The 11708-nt window shown below is 42.9% G+C and overlaps 1 long non-coding RNA gene across 1 annotated transcript; it reads left to right on the top strand.

Moving 5' to 3' along the window:
* The first annotated feature begins 2829 nt into the window (after window positions 1-2829).
* LOC141985124 (uncharacterized) lies at window positions 2830-9721 on the top strand. Its single transcript, XR_012638873.1, has 3 exons — window positions 2830-2935; window positions 8708-8792; window positions 9198-9721. It is a non-coding gene; the product is annotated as an uncharacterized LOC141985124 (long non-coding RNA).
* The last annotated feature ends 1987 nt before the right edge of the window (window positions 9722-11708 follow it).

The raw sequence follows: 11708 nt of genomic DNA, 5'->3' as shown, positions 1-11708 counted from the left end.
AAAAGTTTTTGCCATACTTTTCTAACCCCCTAAAGATTCACACACTGGAATGAATATCAAAACAATAGTTTAAATGTCCCACTTCAAACCCATCTGGGGAAAGCCTGATACAACATTTTGCATTGAAAAGTAAACCCGGAGTGACTCAGGGTTGGATTGTTCCCTCTTGCAGTAAAACCCATGGGAAGGAATGGAGGCAGAGGAAAAGTCAGTGATATTCTCCCACATTGTTCTTTAGTAGATGGGAGTTACCCTATTGTAGAACAGGCTATGGGATTGTCCCACCATCTTAGAATCATAGCACATCAGAGTTGGAAGGGACCTCAGGAGGTCAGCTAGTCCAACCCCCTGCTCAAAGCAGGACCAATCCCCAATTTTTTGGCCCAGATCCCCTCAAGGATTGAACTCACAGCCCTGGGTTTAGGAGGCCAATGTGCAAACCACTGAGCTATCCCTCCCCCTTCTATCCCTCTTCATAGAATCCAGGCTGGAGCATTTTTCTGAGAATCTTCAAAGAGTTGCAGGTGGTATGACGTGTGTCTCTTGCCCCCCTCAGTCTCTGATTCTTATTTCCACCTGGATCCTAGCTCTGTGGAGCATCCCATGAGGGTCCTAGGAAGGGGTAGAGATGATGACATGGAGGAAGGTGGCTGACTGCAAAGGAGGGTTCAGACTAGATCTGGGACCCCCACCACACACAGATCTTGGGTGTATGATCTGGCTCTCAGTTTTTACCCAATTTCACTTTCAGGTTCTCATATACCAGCACAATGTTGCAATGTCTGAGGTGCAAACATTGCAAAGGAGTGGATGCTTTATGTTGTAATTGCAATTGAGAAAATCATGGAAACATGATTTTAGGTTTTGAGAAAGCTTGTGGGTTTTTGTTTGTTTGTTTTTGTTTTGCTTCTGGTATATTTTTTTGAAAAGAAAAAACTAAAAGTTGGACTAAATTTGACCTGAGATTGTCCTCTTGACAAGTCACAAACTATAAAGTCATATATTTAATGAGCAGAGTTTGTTTGTATTGCCATCTAGGTACAGTAATTATCCATTGAAATAACAATGTCCTTTATGTAAGATCTTTGTTTGCTTGGCAAGAATTTGAACTGTTCGGAAACTTGGAATGCCTGTTCTAACTTATTGGGTTTTTATGGAAGCTCAAATTAGCAATTTAGTTTCCCACATAATTGCATGTCATCATGTGCCTTGTCTTAGACACGCAGTAAGTGCCAAACATTATGAGTCATATTGTATCTATTTCAAATCATCATCTTATGCTTAACAAAATTACAAAGGTAATTCACATTTAAATACCAAGGAATTCTCAAAGTTCCGCTTTGGTTTCACAACTTTCTTGTTCCCCAGTCGTGCATTGTCTAGGTTCAGTTTGCCATCTATTCTGAATTTTTTTGGGACTGTCATAATTTTGAGGGGTCTATCCCTCACCCTGCAATACTAAAGCCCTATCTACATACAGATTTTTTACTGTATAACTATGTTGGTTAGGGGTGTGATTTTTTTTAACCTATAACATATGGAAGAAAGGCGAAATTGATAGTAATGAATATAAATCAGAAGTTAGGAAATATAGAACATTGATAAAGGAAGCAAAGGGACGCAAGGAGAAATCTATGGCCAGCAGAGTTAAGGACAAATAAGAAGACATTCTTTAAGTACATTAGAAACAAAAAGAATCCTGGCAATTGTATTGGTCCATTACTGGATGGAAATGGTAGATTTATCCATAGAAAGGCAGAAGTGTTCAATAAATATTTCTGTTCTATACTTGGGGAAAAAACAGATGATGCAGTCATATCATACAGTAACACTCTTTCCATTACACTAATATCTCTGGAGGAGGTTAAACAGCTACTACTAAAATTAGATCTTTTAAAATCAGCAGGTCAAAGTACCTTACACACAAAAATGTAAAAGAGCTGGCTGAGGTGCTTGCTGGATTGTCAGTGTTGATTTCCAGTAAGTCTTTGAGCACTCGGAAGTTCCAGAAACCTGGAAGAAAGCTAATGTTGTGCCAATATTTAAAAAGGGTAAATAAGATGACCTGGGAAATTATAGGCCTGTCAGTCTGTCACCAATCTCAGGCAAGATAATGGAGCAGCTGATATGGGACTTGATTAATAAAGAATTAATAGAGGGTAATATAATTAATCAACGTGACTTTATGAAAAACAGATTCTGTCAGACTAACTTGATGAGATTACAAATTTGAGACTAATTTTTTATGAGATTACAAGTTTGGCTGATAAAGGTAATAGTGTTGATGTAATATACTTAGACTTCTGTAAGGCCTTTGACTTGGTACCACATGATATTTTGAATAAAAAAAACCTAAAAAGATATAAAATTAACATGCCACATATTAAATGGATTAAAAGCTGTCTACATGATAGGTCTTAACATGTAACTGTAAAGGGGGAATCATCATGAATGGGTGTGTTTCTAGTGGGGTCCTGCAGGCATCAATCCTTGGCCTTATGCAAAACAATATCAGTCACATGGTGCTATGTTCTTTGGTCATTCAGACCAGCACTTAAAGGTCGCATATTCATTTCAGGATATGGTAGAGTTCTAGCACAGAAAAAAATCTGGTATGGATGCCTGCAGCCTTAAGTCTAGTAGAACATTGCCAGAATATTTTTCTCACCTGTGGTTATACAGAGTAAGTTTTAATCTCAGCTTCATATTTTGCCATGCACCTAAACAAGACTGCAGTTATTGTTCTGGACTTCTCTCTGTTTTGTATTACACAGGAAAGCTTGGAAAGGAATAGCTGTGCTTTTGTAAAATTTTGTTTTTCACAGAAATGAATCCGTAGGGCGGCTTCACTGGTTCCTCTTTCTGAGAAGCAAGACTTCTTCTAGGGGAGAACAGGGCTCAATCTGATCCCTGTTGATCACAGCAGTAATTGAAGGTAAGGCCTTCTAGGTGCCAGGTCAAAGGATCAGAATCTTTTCCTTTTGAGGTACTAAAATACATACCACTGCAACCATATAGAATGGTGGCATGTTGCCAGTGTGGCCAGAATGCAGTGTACTATGGGTATTCTCTACTTCCCAGGGCCCACGAGGGGTAGTGAGAGGCGTGGAATGGGACCCAGAACGTATGTAAATTAGAAAACCCTAGAAGCGCCTCTAATTTACACCAGAGGTTAGGCAGACCTCTGCATATGGGGAGCACAAGGGTGGTTCAAGGCTTGTTTACATGGGGAAAATTGACCTTCATAGCTACTGTGGAATAACTATTCTGCTACTGCTATTCCAGAATAGCTCCCTATGTGGACTCTATTCTGAAATAAAAGGGACTTTATTCTGGAACAATTACTCCGCTTTGGAAGCAAAGTAATTATTCCAGAATAAAATCACTTTTATTATGGACTAGAGTGTCCACCTGGGGGAGTTATTTCAGAATAGCTGAATTACACCAGAATAGGTATAGTGGAATAGTTATTCCAGAATAGCTATGATGGTCAATTTTCCCCATGTAGACAAGATCCTAAAGTCACTTTTCCCTCCTCTTCTCTGGCCTGCTCCAAGCACAAGGATGGTATATTTAACTAGAATCCAGTCCCTTTCATGAGCAAGGGCATAACTAGTGCTTGCTAGAGGGAAACTAGAACTCTGCCATCTCACAAGGAGGCATTGGGAAACCCAGTCAACAGCTAAAAGTGGTCATATGTCCCAGTTTCACTAGGACAGTCCCAATTTTTTTATTTAACCAATCAGAACATTTGGAGGGGGTTGTTTTTTTTTAATAACTTTACAATGTTGGTTTAAGATGATTTGCTGCACCACCTCGTATTTAAACTGTGTTTTCTAGGGACACACTGTCCAGTGTCCAAGAACTATGAACAGCGTTTGGAGCAAAGAGAAAAGTCAAATGATCATAGAGACTACCTAAGCTGCCCATTGGCTCAAACTGAATGTTAGTGGCACTTGGTCAGTGTTTCATAATAAACTTCTTCAGAACGGGGGAAAGCGGAAAGATGCCGATCTCACTATTGAGAAGCTAGTTAGTGGTAGGGACAGCAGGATGCCATTTGGGAAAAGAAGGGTACTTTGTCTTTTCTATAATTATTTCATGTTGCTAAAATTGTCACCAGAAAAGTATTTTGCTTTTTTTACTTTTTAAAATATGGCCACCTATGCTGGACCCAGTATCTTCCCAGTTATTTTATTAGCCATCTGGGGCAAAGAGCCACCTTCTTTAGGTAACCCTGGCAGATCCCAAACCTTTACCCAAAGGTTAGACTGTAATTGCCTCTCTTTAAGGCCAACGTGCACCCCATGGAGCAGTTAGTTATAGGAGCACTAAAGAGCATATTAAAACACTAACCATAATGTTTTTTGGCAGCCTTTCAACGGCTTTTATTTTCCAGCTAAACAATACTTAAGATCCTGTATGCTGCAAGTCAGCCCAGAGTTAATTGTTTAAACCTGTTTTAAAACCCTTTAGGATAGGGGGATACAGTGCAAACACTGCCAACCCCCTGCGGGTTGATGACTCAGCGAGAGAAAGATGTATTGGGTGAAAAGTCACATATAAAAACAGGGCTTGAGACGTAGCCATTGTATCGTCCTTCTCTTTGGGCTCTGGGATCCTCCTGGGTTTGAAGTAACAGAACTGAGACTGTGCTATGGTCTGCCACTGGTGAGCTGTCCTCATCTGCAGAAAACCACTGCAAATAATTTTATTATGTAAGTGCTATGATTCTCCCCGATTGTGGAATGGGCCTCAGGTGGACCACTGGACCTGACCACCCCACCTTGGGGAACTTTATTCATTGTTATTATTATTTAGCTCTTATATGGTATTTTATTTATTAATTGTTATGTCTAAGGTCCCCACTGGGCACTGTACTTATTAAACAGATAGTTCCTGCACGAAAGATTAGTATAGGAGCTGGACCCAAATTTGGCAGTTAAGGTCAAGCTCTGAAGGTCAAGGTCAAGCCCTTTGACAGACAGTTCTATGAAGAACTGGGGTTTGTCATTGTGCTACCCGACTAAGAGCCAATGTGTTGTTAATATAGGAGATCTGATATCTCTTGGCTATGTCGTTTCTAATCAAAAAGCTGTTTTCTGTGGGTGTGGGGAGCAAATACACATTCACAATGTAATATCAATGTGAGAGAAACCTCACAATTTACAGTTTGACAAAAGCCTGTGTCCATGATGTGAAAGGATATTGATGCTGGGGTAGGAGGGAATACTTTAGAGAAAAAAAATGGCCTAACATTTTATGCAGGTCAGAGATAACGAGAGGCACGAGTCATCCAAAAGTCTAATCTAATGGGTTTCCACCATGTTAGTCTAAATGAGGACATAAGACCAATGCAGTCTTAACCTACTAGGGCAGGCTATAAGAAGGGAGGAACTCTGGTGACACACACAAACCACTGGAACATGTGACATCTGTCTGAGAAACTGCCCCTTTGAACAGTGGACCAGACAATAGAGTTTTCCTGCTAAGTCACTGGCAATATTTTGCTATTCTGTAACTTAAACTTAGGAGCTGGTGTGATAGGGTGTCCACCCCATACAAGGCTTGAAGGGGTAAATGAGGCCAATTAACCTTACGCTGCACCTGAAAGAAACCCAGGGAGAAACCTAGGTCCTAACTGCAGATGAAGTCTAGCTGGGCAGAGGAGCTGGGCAGAATCTATAAAGAGAGAAAGTTGTCATGCTCAGGGAGGAGACCTGCAGTTGCATTCCCTGAAACAAGGGGGGAGAGCAGGAAGCTTTAAGGGGAGAGCAGGAAGGAGTCCAGCAAAGGAGCAGTAAGGCCTGGGAGAGTAAAAGCCCAGAGCTGCTGGGTTGAGGGTCCCTGGGCTGGAACCTGTGTAGAGGGCAGGCCTGGGTTCCCCTACCAGCTACAGACCATGCAATTGAGAGTGGAACACCTAGGACAGTTTGCCTCAAAGGACTTGTGATACCGTGGAGGCTGGCTAACCGCAGGAAGGAGCATCAAACCAGGTGGAAGAGCTAATTCCCCAGATGAGCCACAAGAAAGTACCACTGAGTGGTGTGTAGAGCAGATGCCATGACACCTGCCAAGAAATAGTCTCTCTAGTATACAGCTAGATGTATGTATTCTTACTGTAGATTATTTGCTTAGAGGGTCCAGCAGAAGTCCAATTGTGCCAGGCACTGTACAGACAGAGTCCCCGCCCTGAAGAGTTCACAATCTAGATAGGCAAGGCAGAGGAAAGGTGGGAGAAAGGAACTAGTATTGCCTCAGTTTCTCAGATAGGGAACTGAGAGGCACAGAGGTTCAACAATGTGGCCAACTTCACCCATGGTGCTGATGGCAGAGCCGGGCAATGAGCCCAACTCTCCTGAGTCCCAGTTCAATGCCTGAACTACAAGGAGCATTGCCAGTAGATGGAGGGAAGTGATCGTTCCCCTCTATTCAGCACTGGTGGGGCCTTACCTGGAGTATTGCATCCAGTTTTGGGCCCCCCACTTCAGAAAGGATGTGGACAAATTTGAGAGAGTCCAGTGGAGGGAAACAAAAATGATCAGGGGGCTGGGGCACATGACTTACGAGGAGAGGCTGAGGCAACTGGGCTTGTTTAGTCTGCAGAAGAGACGAGTGAGGGGGAATTTGATAGCAGCTTTCAACTACCTGAAAGGGGGGTTCCAAAGAGGATGGAGCTCGGCTGTTCTCAGTGGTGGCAGATGACAGAACAAGGAGCAATGGTCTCAAGTTGCAGTGGGGGAGGTCTAGGTTGGATATTACGAAAAACTATTTCACTAGGAGGGTGGTGAAGCACTCGAATGGGTTACCTAGGGAGGTGTTGGAATCTCCATCCTTAGAGGTTTTTAAGGCCTGGCTTGACAAAGCCCTGGCTGGGATGATTTAGTTGGGGATTGATCCTGCTTTGAGCAGGAGGTTGGACTAGATGACATCCTGAGGTCTCTTCCAACCCTAATCTTCTATGGGTCTATGACTCTTTCCAGTTCTCTTTTATTTTGTGATTTTTTTTCTTTCCACTTGTGTAATAATTTGCCAATCAAATCTGCTCCTGTTTAAGGCGATTTGGCTGCTGTCTCAGATGTTATAATTGGGACTGTCATTGACCGTCACCAAAGAGACAAAAGTTAATTAGTTGGTGGTAGTAAAGGCTTTTGAAATTGCTAAATGGGTGGTTGTTAATTATAATTATTGAACTAAAATATGACCTTGGAAGTGGCAGAGTCAGGGTGACTCATAACTCAGGTATGGGGGAGGTTGTGATCTCCCTCCCTAAGGGATTTGCCCTAGTCATTTAAGATGGGTTACAGCTTGAGTGTTCCCTTAACTCAACCTGTGTCCAGACACAAAACCCCATCACTCTTGTTGTTGTGGTAAGTGCACAAGTTAGCAAGTCTGGGGGCACGAGGCAGGCCTCAAGCAGGCTTCCCTCAGAGTTGCTTATTCAACCTGTCTCTAGCACTGTGGCACAACAGTCTAGGGCTGAGTCCTTCAATGCCTTCCCACAATCCTCTGGGACCTCCCTGACCCATGCCTTTTTCTTGCCATCTATCTATTCCTTGTGTACTGACCAGAAGTCACTACCACCGCGAATAGGCCTGCACAGTGATTTGTACTCCCAGCTGTCCATGGCTCTCAGTAGCAGCAACTGTGCTCATCTCTGGTCCAGAGCTCCAATGTTCAAGAATGCACACTGCCAAGTCACTGTCTCAGTCTGCTGACGGCCATCCAGAGGCCAGTACAGGAGGATTCACCTGCCATTAGAAACTGCAGCCACTGTCTCCACTTCTCCAGCTTTGCATGCAGCTCACACACTCTACTTGAGAAGTGTCAAGTGGTGGCCACTGCCAAAATACCCACCACAGCCTTTTGTGCCCTGCTTTGTCTTCCTCTCCCCAAAATGAGTTGCACTAATGCCAACATCAGGTACAAGTCATTGCTCTGAGTAGGCTCCATGCCTCACTGCCAGTTGCAACATAGACTGCAGGCAGAAACCAGGAGTGTGACTACCTGGAGCAGGTTTAATTGTGTGACTTGCCTGCTTTGCACCATTTCCACCCACAAGCCCCCAAAGGGACAAACAAGTTCTCCTGCAGTACCCATTGAGAGCTGTCATACAGTGATGCAGCTGACCCTATGCACCATGGGATGTGCCCCCAGAAGTCTTGGCACCACCCATGACTGAGTAGGCCACCATGTGGATACAGGTCATTACAGAAAACCCCTCCCACTACTTGACTCTTCCCCTAAGGGAGTGTGACCACCCTACTGAGTAAGTTATCCCAGGGTAGTAATGTGAGGTTGAAACATTTTAGTGCATTCTATAGTGTGGAACAGCCTAACAGTGACTGAGAGATGCTAGTAAGCACTATTTGGGGTACAGGGAGAATTAAACAATTTAAAAGGTACTAGGAAGAGTTACAGGCCCCAAATGGAACAACATACTCACACGCCACTGGATTCTGGTAACATTTAAAACATAGTGTATAACATATTTGAACTTTTTGGATTGGGCCTCCCTTGCATTTTAATTGATCTATAGTTTAAGGCGGTGATTCATTTTTAAAATATATTTTTTTCAGTGGTTGTATGGTGTCTTCTGAGCCACTTGGAAAAAGATGGGGGTCACCTAATGAGCAAACGTAGTTTTATTTTGCATGGTGGAGCTCTGAAAAAGTCCTTATTTTTACTTTGATTTTTTTTTTCACAGTGAAGGCCCAGAGTGTTGTGAGAGATTGCCAGAATAGTAACGACAAAGGTCATCATCACCTTCAGATAATTGAAACAACTCTATGGTAAGCATCAGACCTCATAAACCCAAGTCTGAAGATAATAAATATGGGTTGGCTTAAGTGTTCAGTGTTGGCCTAATTTTGCTCCCATTTAAGTCAACTGTAAAACTCCCATTGACTTCAATAGGAGCAGAACCGGGCAACTTTGTGCGGTGTTGAAAATCCCACCCTAACTCTTAACAAAAACCCTCTTCTGGACATGTTGCTCACACTCAGGTCCTGCCAGGCCTGTTTGCAGTTGACAAGCAGCATCTGCAGTCAGACTTGTGAAACTAAACTTACAAGGCGTGTAAGCCCTCATGCTTCAAGGCAGAATCTGATCACCAGCAGGTGACAGTAAGAAACTTTCCCTGTTGTGTAATGCACAATTAGGTGCCTTATGGGTGTTTTATGCCTTCCTTTCCACAGCATCTGGCATTGGTCACTGTTGGAGACAGGATACTGGACTAGATGAAATATTGGTCTGTTCCAGTGTTGCAATTCCTATGTTCCTGTCTCCCTGGTGGGCTAGCATCCTGTGATATCCTTCCAGCTGGTAATATGCCCAGGACAAAGTTTTAGCACCATCAACCTCCCGAGCTGCCTGCGACCTCAACGCAGTATTACCAAAATTAAGCTGTTTGAATGCAACAAGTGTTTGGGAGTGTGCTGTGTGCCTCTGTGAGGGTGCCAGAGTGTACGAGAAATGGGGAGGGGATTTTTCAGAACTTTGCAAGTGACACATGGAAGATCCCACCCCCACGCTTCTCAGGGAAACACAAATGAACATTGAAACCGTGTAGGACATGTTTACATTAACCATCCACATTTATGTTAACTTCAGAAAAACTCTAGGGATTCAATTCCTTTGGTACAAATGCAGCTATTGTTATCCCTTAACCCACCACCCAGTACACTTAATGCAAGAGAAAGCTAGAGGCAGAAGCCAAACACAATAGGAATCAGAGTAAAACTTCTCTCTGGAGTTGTTTGATTTCATTTTTAATCGGATGGCTTCAATTTCTCAGGTTAGTTTCAGAGACTGCCCTTGTTCTATCTGCTCACACCAGACACACAAAGCGTTTCAGGCCATTCATTCATGGTGCAGGTTCCCTTCAGTCTGCAGCAAGAATGTTTACTCCTAGTTCCGGTTAGTTGCCTATCAGAGCATTAGCCAATTCCTAGCTATGTCCTTCTAGGGAGGTTATGTGTTTTGTGGGCTAAAATGAGCATATAAATTCAGTCAGGCAAGTCAGCAAACTCCTGATCTTATTTACACCTGACAGAATTTGAAAATGTTCTGGTATGACAAATTAAGTCTTGGGGCTCTGTTCCTTACCCCAAAGAGCTGTGTTTTTGTGGAGGAGTGGGAAGGGGGAAAGCAGAGTTTCTTGAATATTTAGCATTTGTTAAGCACAAGCATGTTAGTGTGGTGGGTGTGTTAATAAGAAAAATGACGATGGCAGTTTTATTAGTGCATATATGCCCTGAAAATAGCTTATAGATTGTTCTTTCACTGGCTTCTTTGAGAGTCTCTCCTGATTTATGAGGGTAGGATAAAATATGTATCATTTGGCTATGAGATGACTGTGTTGGGGGCTGTGATAACAGTTTAAAATATTTCAAGGGTGTAAGCACTGAGATGAAGGGGAATTGTTTAGTGAAGCACAAGGGTGAATAACGAAGAGACAAAGGAGGAGATATAGGAAAAGAAAATGTAGCCTATCAGGAAAAATGTCACATTGGTAGATCTATTAGGCTGTTGACTGGTCCCCTAAGGGAAATAGTGGGAGTGAGATATTTAAAAATAGATGGGGGCAAAGAACTAGAAAATGTGCAATCAGAAACAATCCTGCACAATCAGAAACAATCAGCTGTATTCTGTATTTCTTTTCTTCCCTTTCTAACCTCTGTGATTTTCTTCCCCCAATTATTTCTCTTATCTAATCCCTGATATTTGTAGGAATTGCCATACTTGATCAGACATACGGTCTATCTAGCCCAGTATCTCTCTCCCCCTTTGCCCTGTCTGTCTTCTCCTTGTTCTCTGTCCTCCCTCTAGCCTTTTCTCTCCCTGCTGCTCCATGGTTATCCCCCATCTACACTGTCCCCTTGCTTGGTTCACTCTTCCCCTCCAATTCTTTTGGCCTTTACCAGTTTCCTGTTGTGTAGCATTGCTGGGTTCCTGTGTGATAGCACCATTAACAGTAGTACTTTGCTTTAGGATGTATGGGTGAAAAATGCTCTTTGCAAAAGAGGGTAAGTGTCATTATCCCTATTTTGAAACATGGGGAAACTGAGGCACAGAGCGGCAAAGGGATTTGCTCAAAATCACACAAGGAGGTCAATGGCAGAGCGGGGGATGGAATTACTCAGGTCACCTGAGTCCCAGGCCAATGCCTCCTCCACTGGACTATGCTGCTTGTACTACTGTGACCCATTTGAGTTGCACCTTAGTCCTGAAGCACATGGGCAGAGTGAGGAGGGCGTTATCATGAGAGAACTCCCCATGTATTGGGCAGAGCAAGGGAAGGGTGTTGCCATGTTTCAGGCCATTTAAAGATAGTAGTTAGGGAGTTGGGGAAATGACAGGTGGGGGGAACCTCGAGAGCTTTCCTCCCATACCCCTCTTAATAAATGCATATGTTATTGTTACCATTTCTTTTAACAAATAAAGAAGGCAGCTGTAGCCTTATTTACCAAGTAAGGAAATCTGTATAAAACATTCCCCAGATTTGAAGTAATCGTGTTTTTCAAGAGAATATATTAAAAAAAAATTGGCACATAGTGTCTTCTCCTAAGTCCAGGAAGGCACACACATTTATTTCCCAGTAGCAGCACACTGCGTACTGACTGTAACTAGGTGAGAATACTAAACAGACCCAGTTTCCCCACTGGCTTCTAAAAAACAGGGATAAATTCCTCTGCAGAGAGAAGACA

This window comes from Natator depressus, chromosome 1 (assembly GCF_965152275.1).
Source record: "Natator depressus isolate rNatDep1 chromosome 1, rNatDep2.hap1, whole genome shotgun sequence".
Taxonomy (NCBI): Eukaryota; Metazoa; Chordata; order Testudines; family Cheloniidae; genus Natator; species Natator depressus.
This window is presented reverse-complemented; position numbering and strand designations above follow the sequence as displayed.